The sequence below is a fragment of the Megalops cyprinoides genome, chromosome 15 (genome assembly GCF_013368585.1).
Source record: "Megalops cyprinoides isolate fMegCyp1 chromosome 15, fMegCyp1.pri, whole genome shotgun sequence".
Lineage (NCBI taxonomy): Eukaryota > Metazoa > Chordata > Actinopteri > Elopiformes > Megalopidae > Megalops > Megalops cyprinoides.
The window spans coordinates 27,653,179-27,664,696 of record NC_050597.1 but is presented as its reverse complement, the minus strand read 5'-3'; positions in this window follow the sequence as shown (position 1 = coordinate 27,664,696).

The window sequence follows — 11,518 nt, the reverse complement described above, 5'->3', positions numbered from 1 at the left end:
TAGAAAAAAAACAAAGATTCATGTCACTTCAACCCTTCTTGGTGCTAAAATGCCACGGAAACCCTCGCTTATTTCTGTACATTGCACAAAAATGTCAACCTTGGTCATTCAGCAGAGATAAATCTTATTGGGTGCCAATGTAATCTGTGCACAAGGTGTATGGTGACCATCCAAAAAAGCAGAGTAGAAAACTTCTCAGGCATGGTGATGAATGATGACACCAAAGGGGTCAACATGACACATTAGATACATTATGTGAACATAACACATTATTTTAGATATAAATCATAATTGGTGTGAATACAAATTATTTTATATAGCAATATTGTATTCCAAAGGTTATTTATGGTAATAACAAAAGATATGTCAGATATCATATTATTATTTATCATATTTCCTAACATGTTTGTTCGTTTATTTGTTTATTTATTTTGAGGAGCTCTTGAGGACATTGTAACTGGGGAGACAAGAGAGTATTTGAGAATATTTTCTGCTTTTATCAAGGGGGATATTAAATTAAATAAGTGTGCTTTGAGCAAAGAACTGCTTAACTTTCTGTATTTACTCAAAGCCAAGGACAAGTATTACTGCATTAGAAGGTGTTGCTGCAGTCTAATTTTGAAATTGCTAATGAATTGCTGGGAATTTCAACTTAATAGTGTGTGTACATTCTAATTGCTTTAGAAAGGTAGCTGCTATTCAGTATTTATATGCAAGATTTTATATGCAAAGATTTCATTAGCTGATTTGACCATGATGAAAAATTACAATGTTGCAGTTTATAATTTTTGTGCAGGTTTTCCCTAGTGTTTTATACACTTGCTGTTTTATGAAAAAATGCTGTATTCTCGTTGTGTTTCTTCTCACTTGTGCATTCAATATGTGACACGATAAACTTTCAAGCAGCAATAAAATTTTTAAAGTTGTTAACATTTTATATTTCTTTTAAAATCCTACTGCAGTTCATTAAATTCTATGATGTAACTCAGACAGTGAGTGTGTTTTGTGAGATTTTAAGTGTTTTTTGTTGATTCACCATGAAGAAACAAGCACAGACCTCGAAATGGAGAGAATAGATTGTAGTCAATACAGGGTGTATTAAAATATGTTTTAAGTTTCAATAATCTTGGGGCATTTTCTCCACTGAGTAAAAATATGGGCAGGGAAATTGTTACGATTGTTGGGATTTATTGTCAATGCACTGGAATACATCTCCCACAATCCCATAGAACAAATATACATGCACTGCATATATATGACTAGCTAATGTTTTAAATCAGTTGGATGATGTACTGTACACACAAAGCTCCCCATATCAGCGGATCCGGGTGCATCTGTACAGCGTTCATCCAAAGAAATGAGCCCATGCTGTATATCCTTACAAGGACCATAACAGGTGAGCAGATAGGGGCAGAGAAGTTCAGGAAAGAAGCAGAAATGTTGCCACGGAAAATAATGGTGGAACAAGCACACACAGGATAAAACAGGTAGTGCGGGAGATTTGAATATTGATAGATAATAATATCACAATGAACTGAAGCTTGTTGAGATGAGGGGTTGTTTTGCACTTGAGGATTTGCCTGCATTTGGTCAACATTGAATCAAAAATGGATTTGTTGCACCTAAAATTTTGGGTGTAGGTTTTAACCTGCAAACACACAGATACCAGGCACAATGTGTGCTGTTTCTTCATTATATGGTGACAGCTAAACAGTGTTTCAGCTGTGAGTGATCCGAGAGCCATGTGTCCCCGTGCATCACTGTGTCGTTCCTCTTTCAATTTCAAATGTAGTGAGCCTTTTCTACAAACCACCAGTATTTGCAGAAAGTCCCACGCCCTCTTAAAACCTACAAAATATGCTTAATGGTTCCATGTCTCACACACCCTTTGGAGTCTCCTGGTCATCGTTGCAAGTGGGCAGTCAAACACACACACGCACACACGCTGACTCATCCCTGCACGCTGCCCAGTCCGAGGTGTTTGGGAAACACCATGCCCTCATTTTTTCCAGGACTGTTATCTCAATGCAAAATTGAGAATCTTATCTAACATCTTGATAGCTTTCAGTCACACCCTTGTTCTTCTTGTTTCAAAGTTTGGTCAGAGATCTTATTTTCAATATGTCACGCCCTGCTCAGATGCCCCATTCAAGACAGATATTTTTTTTCAGGTCCAGGACATATATTACCCTTTTAAACATCCTAGTGTTGCATTCTAACATTATGTATAGTTTGTAGAACATATTGTGAATAAGTATACCTGTTATGACCCCGTCTAGGGTGGGGTGAACATAAACCTGACGTCCTCCGACCCCTGCCACCCGACCAACACACGCACACACTGTGCATTTCAAGTCACATTTTCATTTATTTTTCTTTTCTTTTAACGAAAAAAAAAAATACTTCAGGGGTGGGCCAGGCCAAAATAATAAAAAAACGCTACTAACTGGGGAAGAGGGAAGCTAGCTAACCTACAGAAAAAAGTAACGAAATGAAATACAATGCAGCTTTTCTGACTCCCTAACTAACGAAAAACAGGGGAAAACAGTCATTCAACAAAAATGGTACCCACGCATGGCCGGATCTAGAGGTGGGTAGGGGTGGGCATTGCCCACCCAAATTTTCTGGCCAGAAGCATGTGTAGGCTATATCTGTCAGAGTAGATACACTCGTTTGGAATCCTGTAGACGAATCACTTTTTTCTTTATGGTATATTTACAGTACATTTGAACCATTATTATTATACACTACAATAGACCACCCAACTAATTAGATTGCTTCTGAAGGTAACATTGTGTACCTAATTGAATTGAGGTTTGCCAAAGTGAAAGGGGTTGAATACTTTTGCAAACAGCATATTCCATTTTTCATTTTCTTAAAATATTTTGTGGTGTAAAACTCATGTTATTTAGGTTACTAGTAATTCATTCAATGTATTGTTGTAAATTAAAATATCATATATAGAAAAATATTAATGTATTAATTGTTATCCAGTGAAATGAGTGATTTAGCAGTCACATTCGCATTAGGGGCTGAGCCCCCCTAAAGGTTTGATCCTAGAATCGCCCCCGATTTAGGATAGGCTACTTAGCTAGCTAGCCAGTTCCCCTAGCTAGTTAACTACTGCTATCTTGAAAGAGTGGTAGCTTTAGGAATCAGAAGCTTTATAAATCTGATTTAAATAATTTCTTACCTGGCTAAATTACATGGAGGACTTCTGATATCCTGCATAGTTACAGTCAAACAGCCAAGCAGTGATTTCTGGTTCCTATGCAACAACTTTCTGCTAATGCAGCGGCAGCTGCTCCAGAATCAAAGGCACTGGGTCCGGCGCCTTCGCATGAAGTGCCAAGTTCAAATAGTGCTTTTTCCGTGCCCACTCCGCATTGACACATGATTTTCATAGTTCATGTATATATAGTTAGTTCATAATTACTTCAGGTAGCCTGGTATTTACAGTTTTTCTCAATTGCTTTGGCTAATGATATTTAATATTTTCAAAACAACAAAGTAACAAAGTAATTGAGAAAAACTGTAATAACACATCGATATTCCAACATCTAAATGACTGGCTGTAGCAGATGACCTATCATCAACAAACACTGGCAGACAAGCCATGTTCAAACACCCTCAGTAGGATGCAACATGAAGCGGGATTTGAACCAGAAACCATTCAGTTCCCTATCTGAGATACTGCCACCCCTTATATCTTACATTTCTGTCAAGTTATAGGCTGTTGGTAGCCTATAGGCTATACTATGCATTGCATTTTTTTATATGCTGTAAAAAGAAAATTATGCATTGGTGAATAAAAATTGCCCACCCCAAAACTATGATTGTCCCCCCAGTCGGGGAAATCTAGAACTGGGCCTGTTCTCTACTCTCTGCATTTCTGGCATGCCCTCAGGGCTCCCTCTACTGGGCGTTATTTACTCTTTAGGGTCTCCGCGGTTCGGTTCAGGAAAGCTTCCAAACCTCGCATGTCAAATGCACCACCCAAAACTGCTTTTTGTCTACTGACTCTCTAACGTACATCATGACTGATAACTAATTTTCATTCAGTTGTGTCTGGAATGAAGCAAATAGATATGTTAGCTGTAGTAAGACAAGACTTTAGACTTGTCTGGTGATTCAAAACAAAGTGCCAGACATCTGTAACAAGCGTCTGCCATTCAGTTGATCAAAACACCCATACCATTTAAATTAAGCCACAGACAACCAATTTTAAGCAATTAGACCACAGAAATCATGAGTGCTAGCTAGCTAGTTGCAATATTCTGGAAAATGGACAAACACTATTTTGTGTCATTACCGAAGAAACACATTTATAATAAGCCAAACGTTTTAGTTAAAAAAAAAAAAAAACAGTTGTTACTGTTAGGTGATTCTTATGAATAGAAATAAAAAGCTAGCTGGATGGCTTCAAAAGGTAAAGTCTACCCAGAAGTACTTGCAATGACATGAAATCAGTTCTCTCTCAATTAACTTTGACCTCCTCTTCTGTATTTCATTTTCACCTGGTTCACTCAAATTTCCAAAAGCAAGACTAGGAGTCTGGACATTTCTACGACGGCATCTTCAGCCAACAGCTGTTACGAAGAGCAGAGTTAACTAACAAATAATATGTTAACAAATAATAACTAACTAACGAATGAACTAACTAAATAAATAAATAAGGAATGTACAAACTGACGAACAAACGTATAGCAACTTGTGACTGAGCAAGACCAGGAACAAAGGGCAGAACATAATTAGGAGAGAACACAGGTGTAAACAACTAATCAACACAGGTGAGATACATGAACTAAATGAGACATAGAGAACACAAGGGAAATTATGTGGCCATCTGGTAGCCAACTCGAGAAGCAGCGGGTACGCTCTTGACAACAGTCCCATGATAGTGGCTGTCTGAGTCTAAACATTTTTCTTCCTCGACATTTTACCGACGATTTCAAACACATTTTAAAAACACACCAGATCCACCGAGTACAGTCTTAAGGGCGCCTGTGCATCGTATCCTAAAAAAGCCCGTGGATTATCATATTTTTAAATGACCTTAAGGCTTCAAGCATTATGACAGATGGCACTTCTATTGTGCCGCATAGGCACACAGAATGAACAAATATACTGTAGTCTTTCTCCTTTTTTTTTAATAAAAAGAAGCTAAAGGTAGTGCACTGCTTCCCCCTGCTGTTCAATAATAAATCATTGTTGCATGTTGCAGTACCGCACAACATCGGGGTCATGACAGATATAAGACATAATTGCAAGCGCATGTTCAATTGATGCGAATTGAGTTTTGCGTTTTGTAAGTGAGCATAGCTTTTAGTGTCTCCAGGTAAGTTTGGCTCTTTGTGTTTTGCATTTGGAAATTCTGTTGTGAATGAGTCAAAGCAATTGTAAAAAAAAAAAATAAGAAAAAAAACTTTTAAAACATAATTGGGCTGTGTGTAATATTGTCTCCATTCATAAGCCTTTTTCTGTGATTAGTATACCTAACAAGTCCCTCTCCCTCATTGGCCTATGGGGCAGTGTGTAATGGTGTTTATCTATTAGATGTATAGGTTCCCGGTTGCAATACTATGCTCTGCCCCCTCCATCTATGGTAGAGAGGTGTTACCCAGCGCTATGGGGGTGCACCCCCAGACGGACCTCAGTGCACCCCTAGTTATCCCACAAAATGAAAATGTGCATGTTATATAATAGATAGATTAAATAGTAGATATATTAAATATATTGAATAATAACATATACACTTGCTGAAGAGAACAGAATTGTCCATCCATGTCCAAAGATAGGGCCTGTAACAAAAGCAATGCAAATAAATTTTCTGTCCAAAAACAGATCTGAAGAACGGTGTTTGGGGTGGTTTCCACATTGTCATGACTCCTGGCATGAAGGCAATTCATGCATTTGTCCAAGAAATTATTTGGATATGAGTGTGTCACATGATATGCATCTCATGCAAATGTTGAGCAAGAGAAAGGCATCCCTCACTGTTCTCGCAATGAAAATGGCCAGCATTTGTACATTAGGGCTGACATTTAAAAATCTCAGTGGTGTGATTTGACGAAAAAATTTAACCCACAAAAAACTGAATTTACTGATTAGGAAATGTAAGGCTACTTGGACAGTAGCTAAACAGCCAGGCAAAGTGCACAAGTTTACCTTACCACCACGGGCAGTGGGACAGGTAGTTTTGGGAGGCAAAAGCAAATCCATAGGCAACATCTGAAAACCAAGTGCTATGACCCTATTCCTTCAGCCTGAGTAAACATACTGTATGTAGCCCTGAGAATCTGAAAACAACAATGGTTGTACAGGGGAAAGCCCTAACCTACGTCTATGTTGTGTAATCCTGAAAAGTGTGGTGTGAATCCTGAAAAGAAGCCAAAAGAAAATGAAAATGGCATGGCTTCTGAGACAAACCCCTTCCCCCCAACTCGAGGGGGTGACTCAGCCATCTGATGGATGGGACTGCGCAACCCAGAGCTTCAAGGTGTTGCAACATATTTGGTACCCCCTGGGAATCATGTTCCCAGTATAGGGTGGTGTCCAAAAGTCCAGCTTTCAGCAAACTGGAATGCTTGCTTAGGTCCTCTTGAAAAAATGTGTGACTTCTAAACACTTGTGAGAGTGTTGTTCTTTCTACAGGTGGCTTAATAGGTCATGCTGTACATTTTCATGGTGGTAGGGCTTGAATAGTGTTATGCTCACACTCACTGGTCTGGGGGTGTTGTCAGCCTGGTCTGACACTGTTGAACATTTAACTTGAATGGATATTCAAGTTCTATTCTGTTGGAAGTGGCTCTGGATAGGAGCGTCTGCTAAATGCATGTAATGTAATGATTCATAAATGTCATGTTTATATTCTGTCTATTCAGAAGCACCCACTGTTTCTAAAAAGCACAAATTGTGATTATTTTCACAGTTTTTCTGTCAGGCCTGCGGCATTTTAGTCGGTTTGTTTTTGTTTTCCCCGTCCATGTGCTCTTGTTTACTGTTTCCCTGTGTTCCAGCCCTGCCCTGCTCTCTGCCCTGTCCCCGCCCACCTGATTACCTGATCGTCTCCACCTGCCTGCTTGCGCACCTGCATCCCATCTCCTCGTCAGCCTAGCCCTATATCATCCCTGCTTGTGGCTTGTCTCGTTGCCAGTTTGTCTCAGTCTTCTGTTACGCTATTCACCGGTTGTTCCATTTCTGTCTGCCGGGACTGTTGCCTTGCCTGTTTGCCTCGACTCCGTTTCTCAGATCTGCTTTTTGGTTTTGTTAGCTAAGCTTTTCTGGTTTTGGACTTTGTCTGTTTTGACCACGTTTTGGATTACACTTTGGATTTAGTAAGCCTTTCATGTACCAGTCTTCCCTGTCTGCGCTGAGTCCCTGCCTGAATTCTGACATTTTCTTTCAGTCTTGCCATGATGGGCTAACCAAGTGCCAGTAATGCAGATTTTTCCAGCCAGAAATGAACTGTCATTAAATGACAGCTAAATGTGGCACACATCTTCAGCCTGGGTTGACATGATATGTATGCATTTGTTTCTGCTAGAAATATTTTAATAAAGTCAGCATCCAAAAGCAACTAAGTTTAACTGAGTATTATCTGTTTGTTTTCTTTCCACTGTCATTGCAGAAATTGTGCTATGACATTGCTAAGTAAGTGAGTTTCCATCAGGACCCAAGAGGAAACCACCAGCCAGCCTACACAAGAAGCTCTAAAATGGCTGCATACACTCCTACCCCCAGCCCTACCCCCCCCCCCCAACCCCAACCCTCCCCCTGCCCCTAGCCCTAACCCTACCCGCTCCCCCACCCCCCACCCCCCACACAACCGGGGCTGAAGTAAAAGAGCATATATTCCATCCTACAAGACACCCCCAGTCTAACAGGAAAACCTAGGAGTGGGAGATCACAGTCAGCAAGCCCAATGTCATCTTGGGGGATTCCAACCTCTCCAGGATCCAGTCGTACACCAGAAGGGATCTCCAGATCGACAGCTACAATGGAGCGTCCTTCTACCACGCAGCGGCTCTCCTGGAAAGACAGAAGCAAACCCTAGAATGCAGAAGGTGGTCCTGTCCTTCGGAATAAACAACAAGGACCGGTTTTAATGGTTTCTTTTTTATTATTTTGTGTTTGTTTATTTATCATTGTTTGTCTGATACTGCTGGCTGCACAACAAATTGCCCCTCGGGGATAATAAGAATCTTGAAAACATCCCCAAACTCCCGGAGGATGCCTTCACCACCACAGAGGATGACATCCACTGGACAGGGGATATGGCAACCAGGATGCTGGACCACTGGCTGGTACATTTAAACTGAGGACCCCCATAAGCCCAAGAACAAGCAGGGAGGGGAATAAAAACATCATGCTCCTAGCAAACAACTTCACAGCCACACAGGCACAACTGGACTATCATTCATACCCACAGTAGGCATCCACAGAAAACAAAAAGAATCCATCAAAGGAGAAATCCAGGAGTTCCATAGAAAACTCAAACTGGCGGCCTTCTTCGAGGGAACAGAAACCACAACGCAAACACTGTTCACACCAACATCCAGCTCGGAACCCAGAAAGGACCAAATCCCTGTACAAATTATACAACGTATAACAGAGGACCACACCCTGATCAGGACACTAAACCCCGGAACACAGAGGGACAAGGACAATCTCAGCAGAGAAGAAAGCCAAGCTCTACATGAACTGACCAAGAATAAACAAATCATCATTAAACCAGCAGACAAGGGAAGTGCTATAGTCATCATGGACAGAACACAATACATACAGGAAGCATACAGGCAGCTGAACAACACAGCACATTATAGAAAGTTAGACAGGCCCATACTCCCAGACACAGCACAGGAAATACATAGCATCTTACAGACAGTATTGGATTAAAAACACAAACAAAAAACAAAGCTTCTACCTGAGGGGGGAGGAGAGTCCTAGACCTAGGACTTTTTACCTCCTCCCTAAAATACACAAACTGCCAGCATCTTGGCCAACACCATACAAGGTTCCAGCAGGGAGACCCATTGTCTCACACTGCAACAGCAAACCCAGGATCGCTGAGTACATAGACCATTTTCTTAATCCACTCCCCACAAAACATGACAGCTACATCAAGGACACATGATTTTGTAAACAAAATCAAAAACATCACAGTAGCAGAAGAAGCCATCCTGTTTACCATTGACATTGACAGCCTATACATGTTGTAGTTTGTCTTATTTCTTCATAAGAAAAGCAGAGCAGACATGGGCATGGTTATTCAAAAACAATCATCCTTTTCTTCAGGGTTGTCTGAAATCTGGTAAAGGGTAATTAGGGAAATGTAAGCATCACCTGCCTGAATATTATAAACCAGTAGAAGATCCGTAGCTAATTTGCACTGGCAGTGCCAAGTCTCGTCTGATGTGTTTCATTAGAGGTGATTAATATTTCTTCTAGTATTTGTAGATCATTAAAACAATTCAAGTTGACCACTAACACGTTAGCTCATTTGATGATTGATTAGATGCTGCTGACTATTCGCTATACAACTAAAGATGGTACCATAATGAAACATTTCAAGAAGAAACTCAATCCTCTTTCAGGTATTATATTATGAAGACATCCCCAGATGACATGTCTGCACCTTGTAGATCTTTGCACCTGGGTATGAATACTTTGGAAAAGTTTAATTATGCAGAGTGAAAAAAATCTTAAATACTTACAAATTGTCTCTTGTCTGGTGTCATGAACTCCCCATGGGCATTAGGACAGCAGCATCACTGGCCATCTTCCGACACAGAAAAGAGAACCAGCTCTTCAAGCTCTGCATCTCAGTTCCACCTCAATCCTCGCCACCTAAAACCTGCTACGTTTAGTATTTGTCATATGGTGTTACCCTTGAAACCGAGGCTTCTAAGTTTGTGTCAAAAATGTGAAGCATGTCCCATCGGAGCTCCGTACTGAGGCTTGTATTGTTTTGGCGAGATGACATCATCAGTGACGTTTGAAACCTGTTTAACAGCTGCTTCAAGAAAAGTTTCAATTTTGGCGCAATGTTTGGCGACTGTTTCTCTCGAATGCATGGGTGTTTGAGGTAGTTGGAGATTTTGAGTTGTGATTTTGTGATAATAGTATATTGATTGAGATGGAGCCAGCAACGTGTAGACTGATTTGATTTCTCCAGCTTGTAGGCTTTGATTTCCATGAAATATAAGCCTAATTATGTTATTTTGTGTTGTCATGGATCATTTTGCAACATGTTTTCCACTTTAAAGAACCTTCTATGGCAGAATGGCTTACACTACCCAGATAAACACTCACTGATCAGATGATTTATATTGTATTATATTATATAGGCTACAGGCAGGCATTGCCAAAGTCCTTGCATTACTATGAAAAGACATACCTAGATCATACATGAACAGTTTGTTTAATTACAAAAATAACACTGACCATAAATACTTAAAATGAACTATTTTGACTTTCATGTGTAGGCCTATGCATGTGAATGCATCAGGCCTTTGCTAACCCATAAGCTAGTCCACATCTTGGCACATCCTGTCACCATGCCAAGAATTTTTCTCAGATCGTATTTCCCTTCACCTGCAGGTGTCCCTACAGTGCATTTGAAGCCTCAAGAAATGATCCACTTTTTGTCATATCTGGCTGGAAAGCCTCAAGGCTTCAGCTCACCATTACTACCAGAAACCCCATCTAAAACTCCCTGCACACAGAGCCTTCCTCCCTGGCATTCCTGCAGCTAAGCCTCACAACCTTCCTAAATACCTGCCAGGTGCCCTAATCAGGAGCAAGGAACAGCTGTGAGCCCGTACTCCAGCCGAAGCTGCCGCTCAAGAGCCAATTAAACAATTATTCAATTTGCCCTGGAATGCGTGCTCCTGGCGTCTCACCAACTTACCTCCAGGGAATGCAGCCCATCCAATTAACCCTGTCAGGACTCCTGACGATTACTCTTCCTGCCTGTTGATTTAGAACACTTCTCTGCCTGATTAATCGGACTGTTTTTGACTACTGTTTTGTGGCTTGTGCCATCTAGTAAAATCTAGTAAAAAAAACTTTGGCATTCTGGTCTGCGCCTGGGTCCTTCCACCTGAAAGCGTGACACTGTTTGTGTTCGGAACCCTTTTTCTGTAAATGTTGTGTATAAAATGCTCTTTGTGCAAGGGGTATTACCATTCATTAATACTTTCATTTTGTGTGTTATGGGTTGCTTCTTTGTGGACTTATTAAGAAAGCCTTGATAGGTATCCAGTGTTCTTGCTCAGTTATATAAATGTTATCTTGCCCCCCCACACACACTTCTGTCTGTCAAAGTCGATGTTGACAGTTGCCCCTGACATGACTGTGCGAGCTCAAGGCAGAGCTCAAGGCTCTGCTGAAGGTGAAAAGTATGACTGACTGGTAGAAAAGAAATCAAACACAGCATGATGTATGCTCATTGCTTTTGTTTATTTAAATAAAATCTTGCTACAAAAGCTGGAACTGAGAATCAGCACAACACATT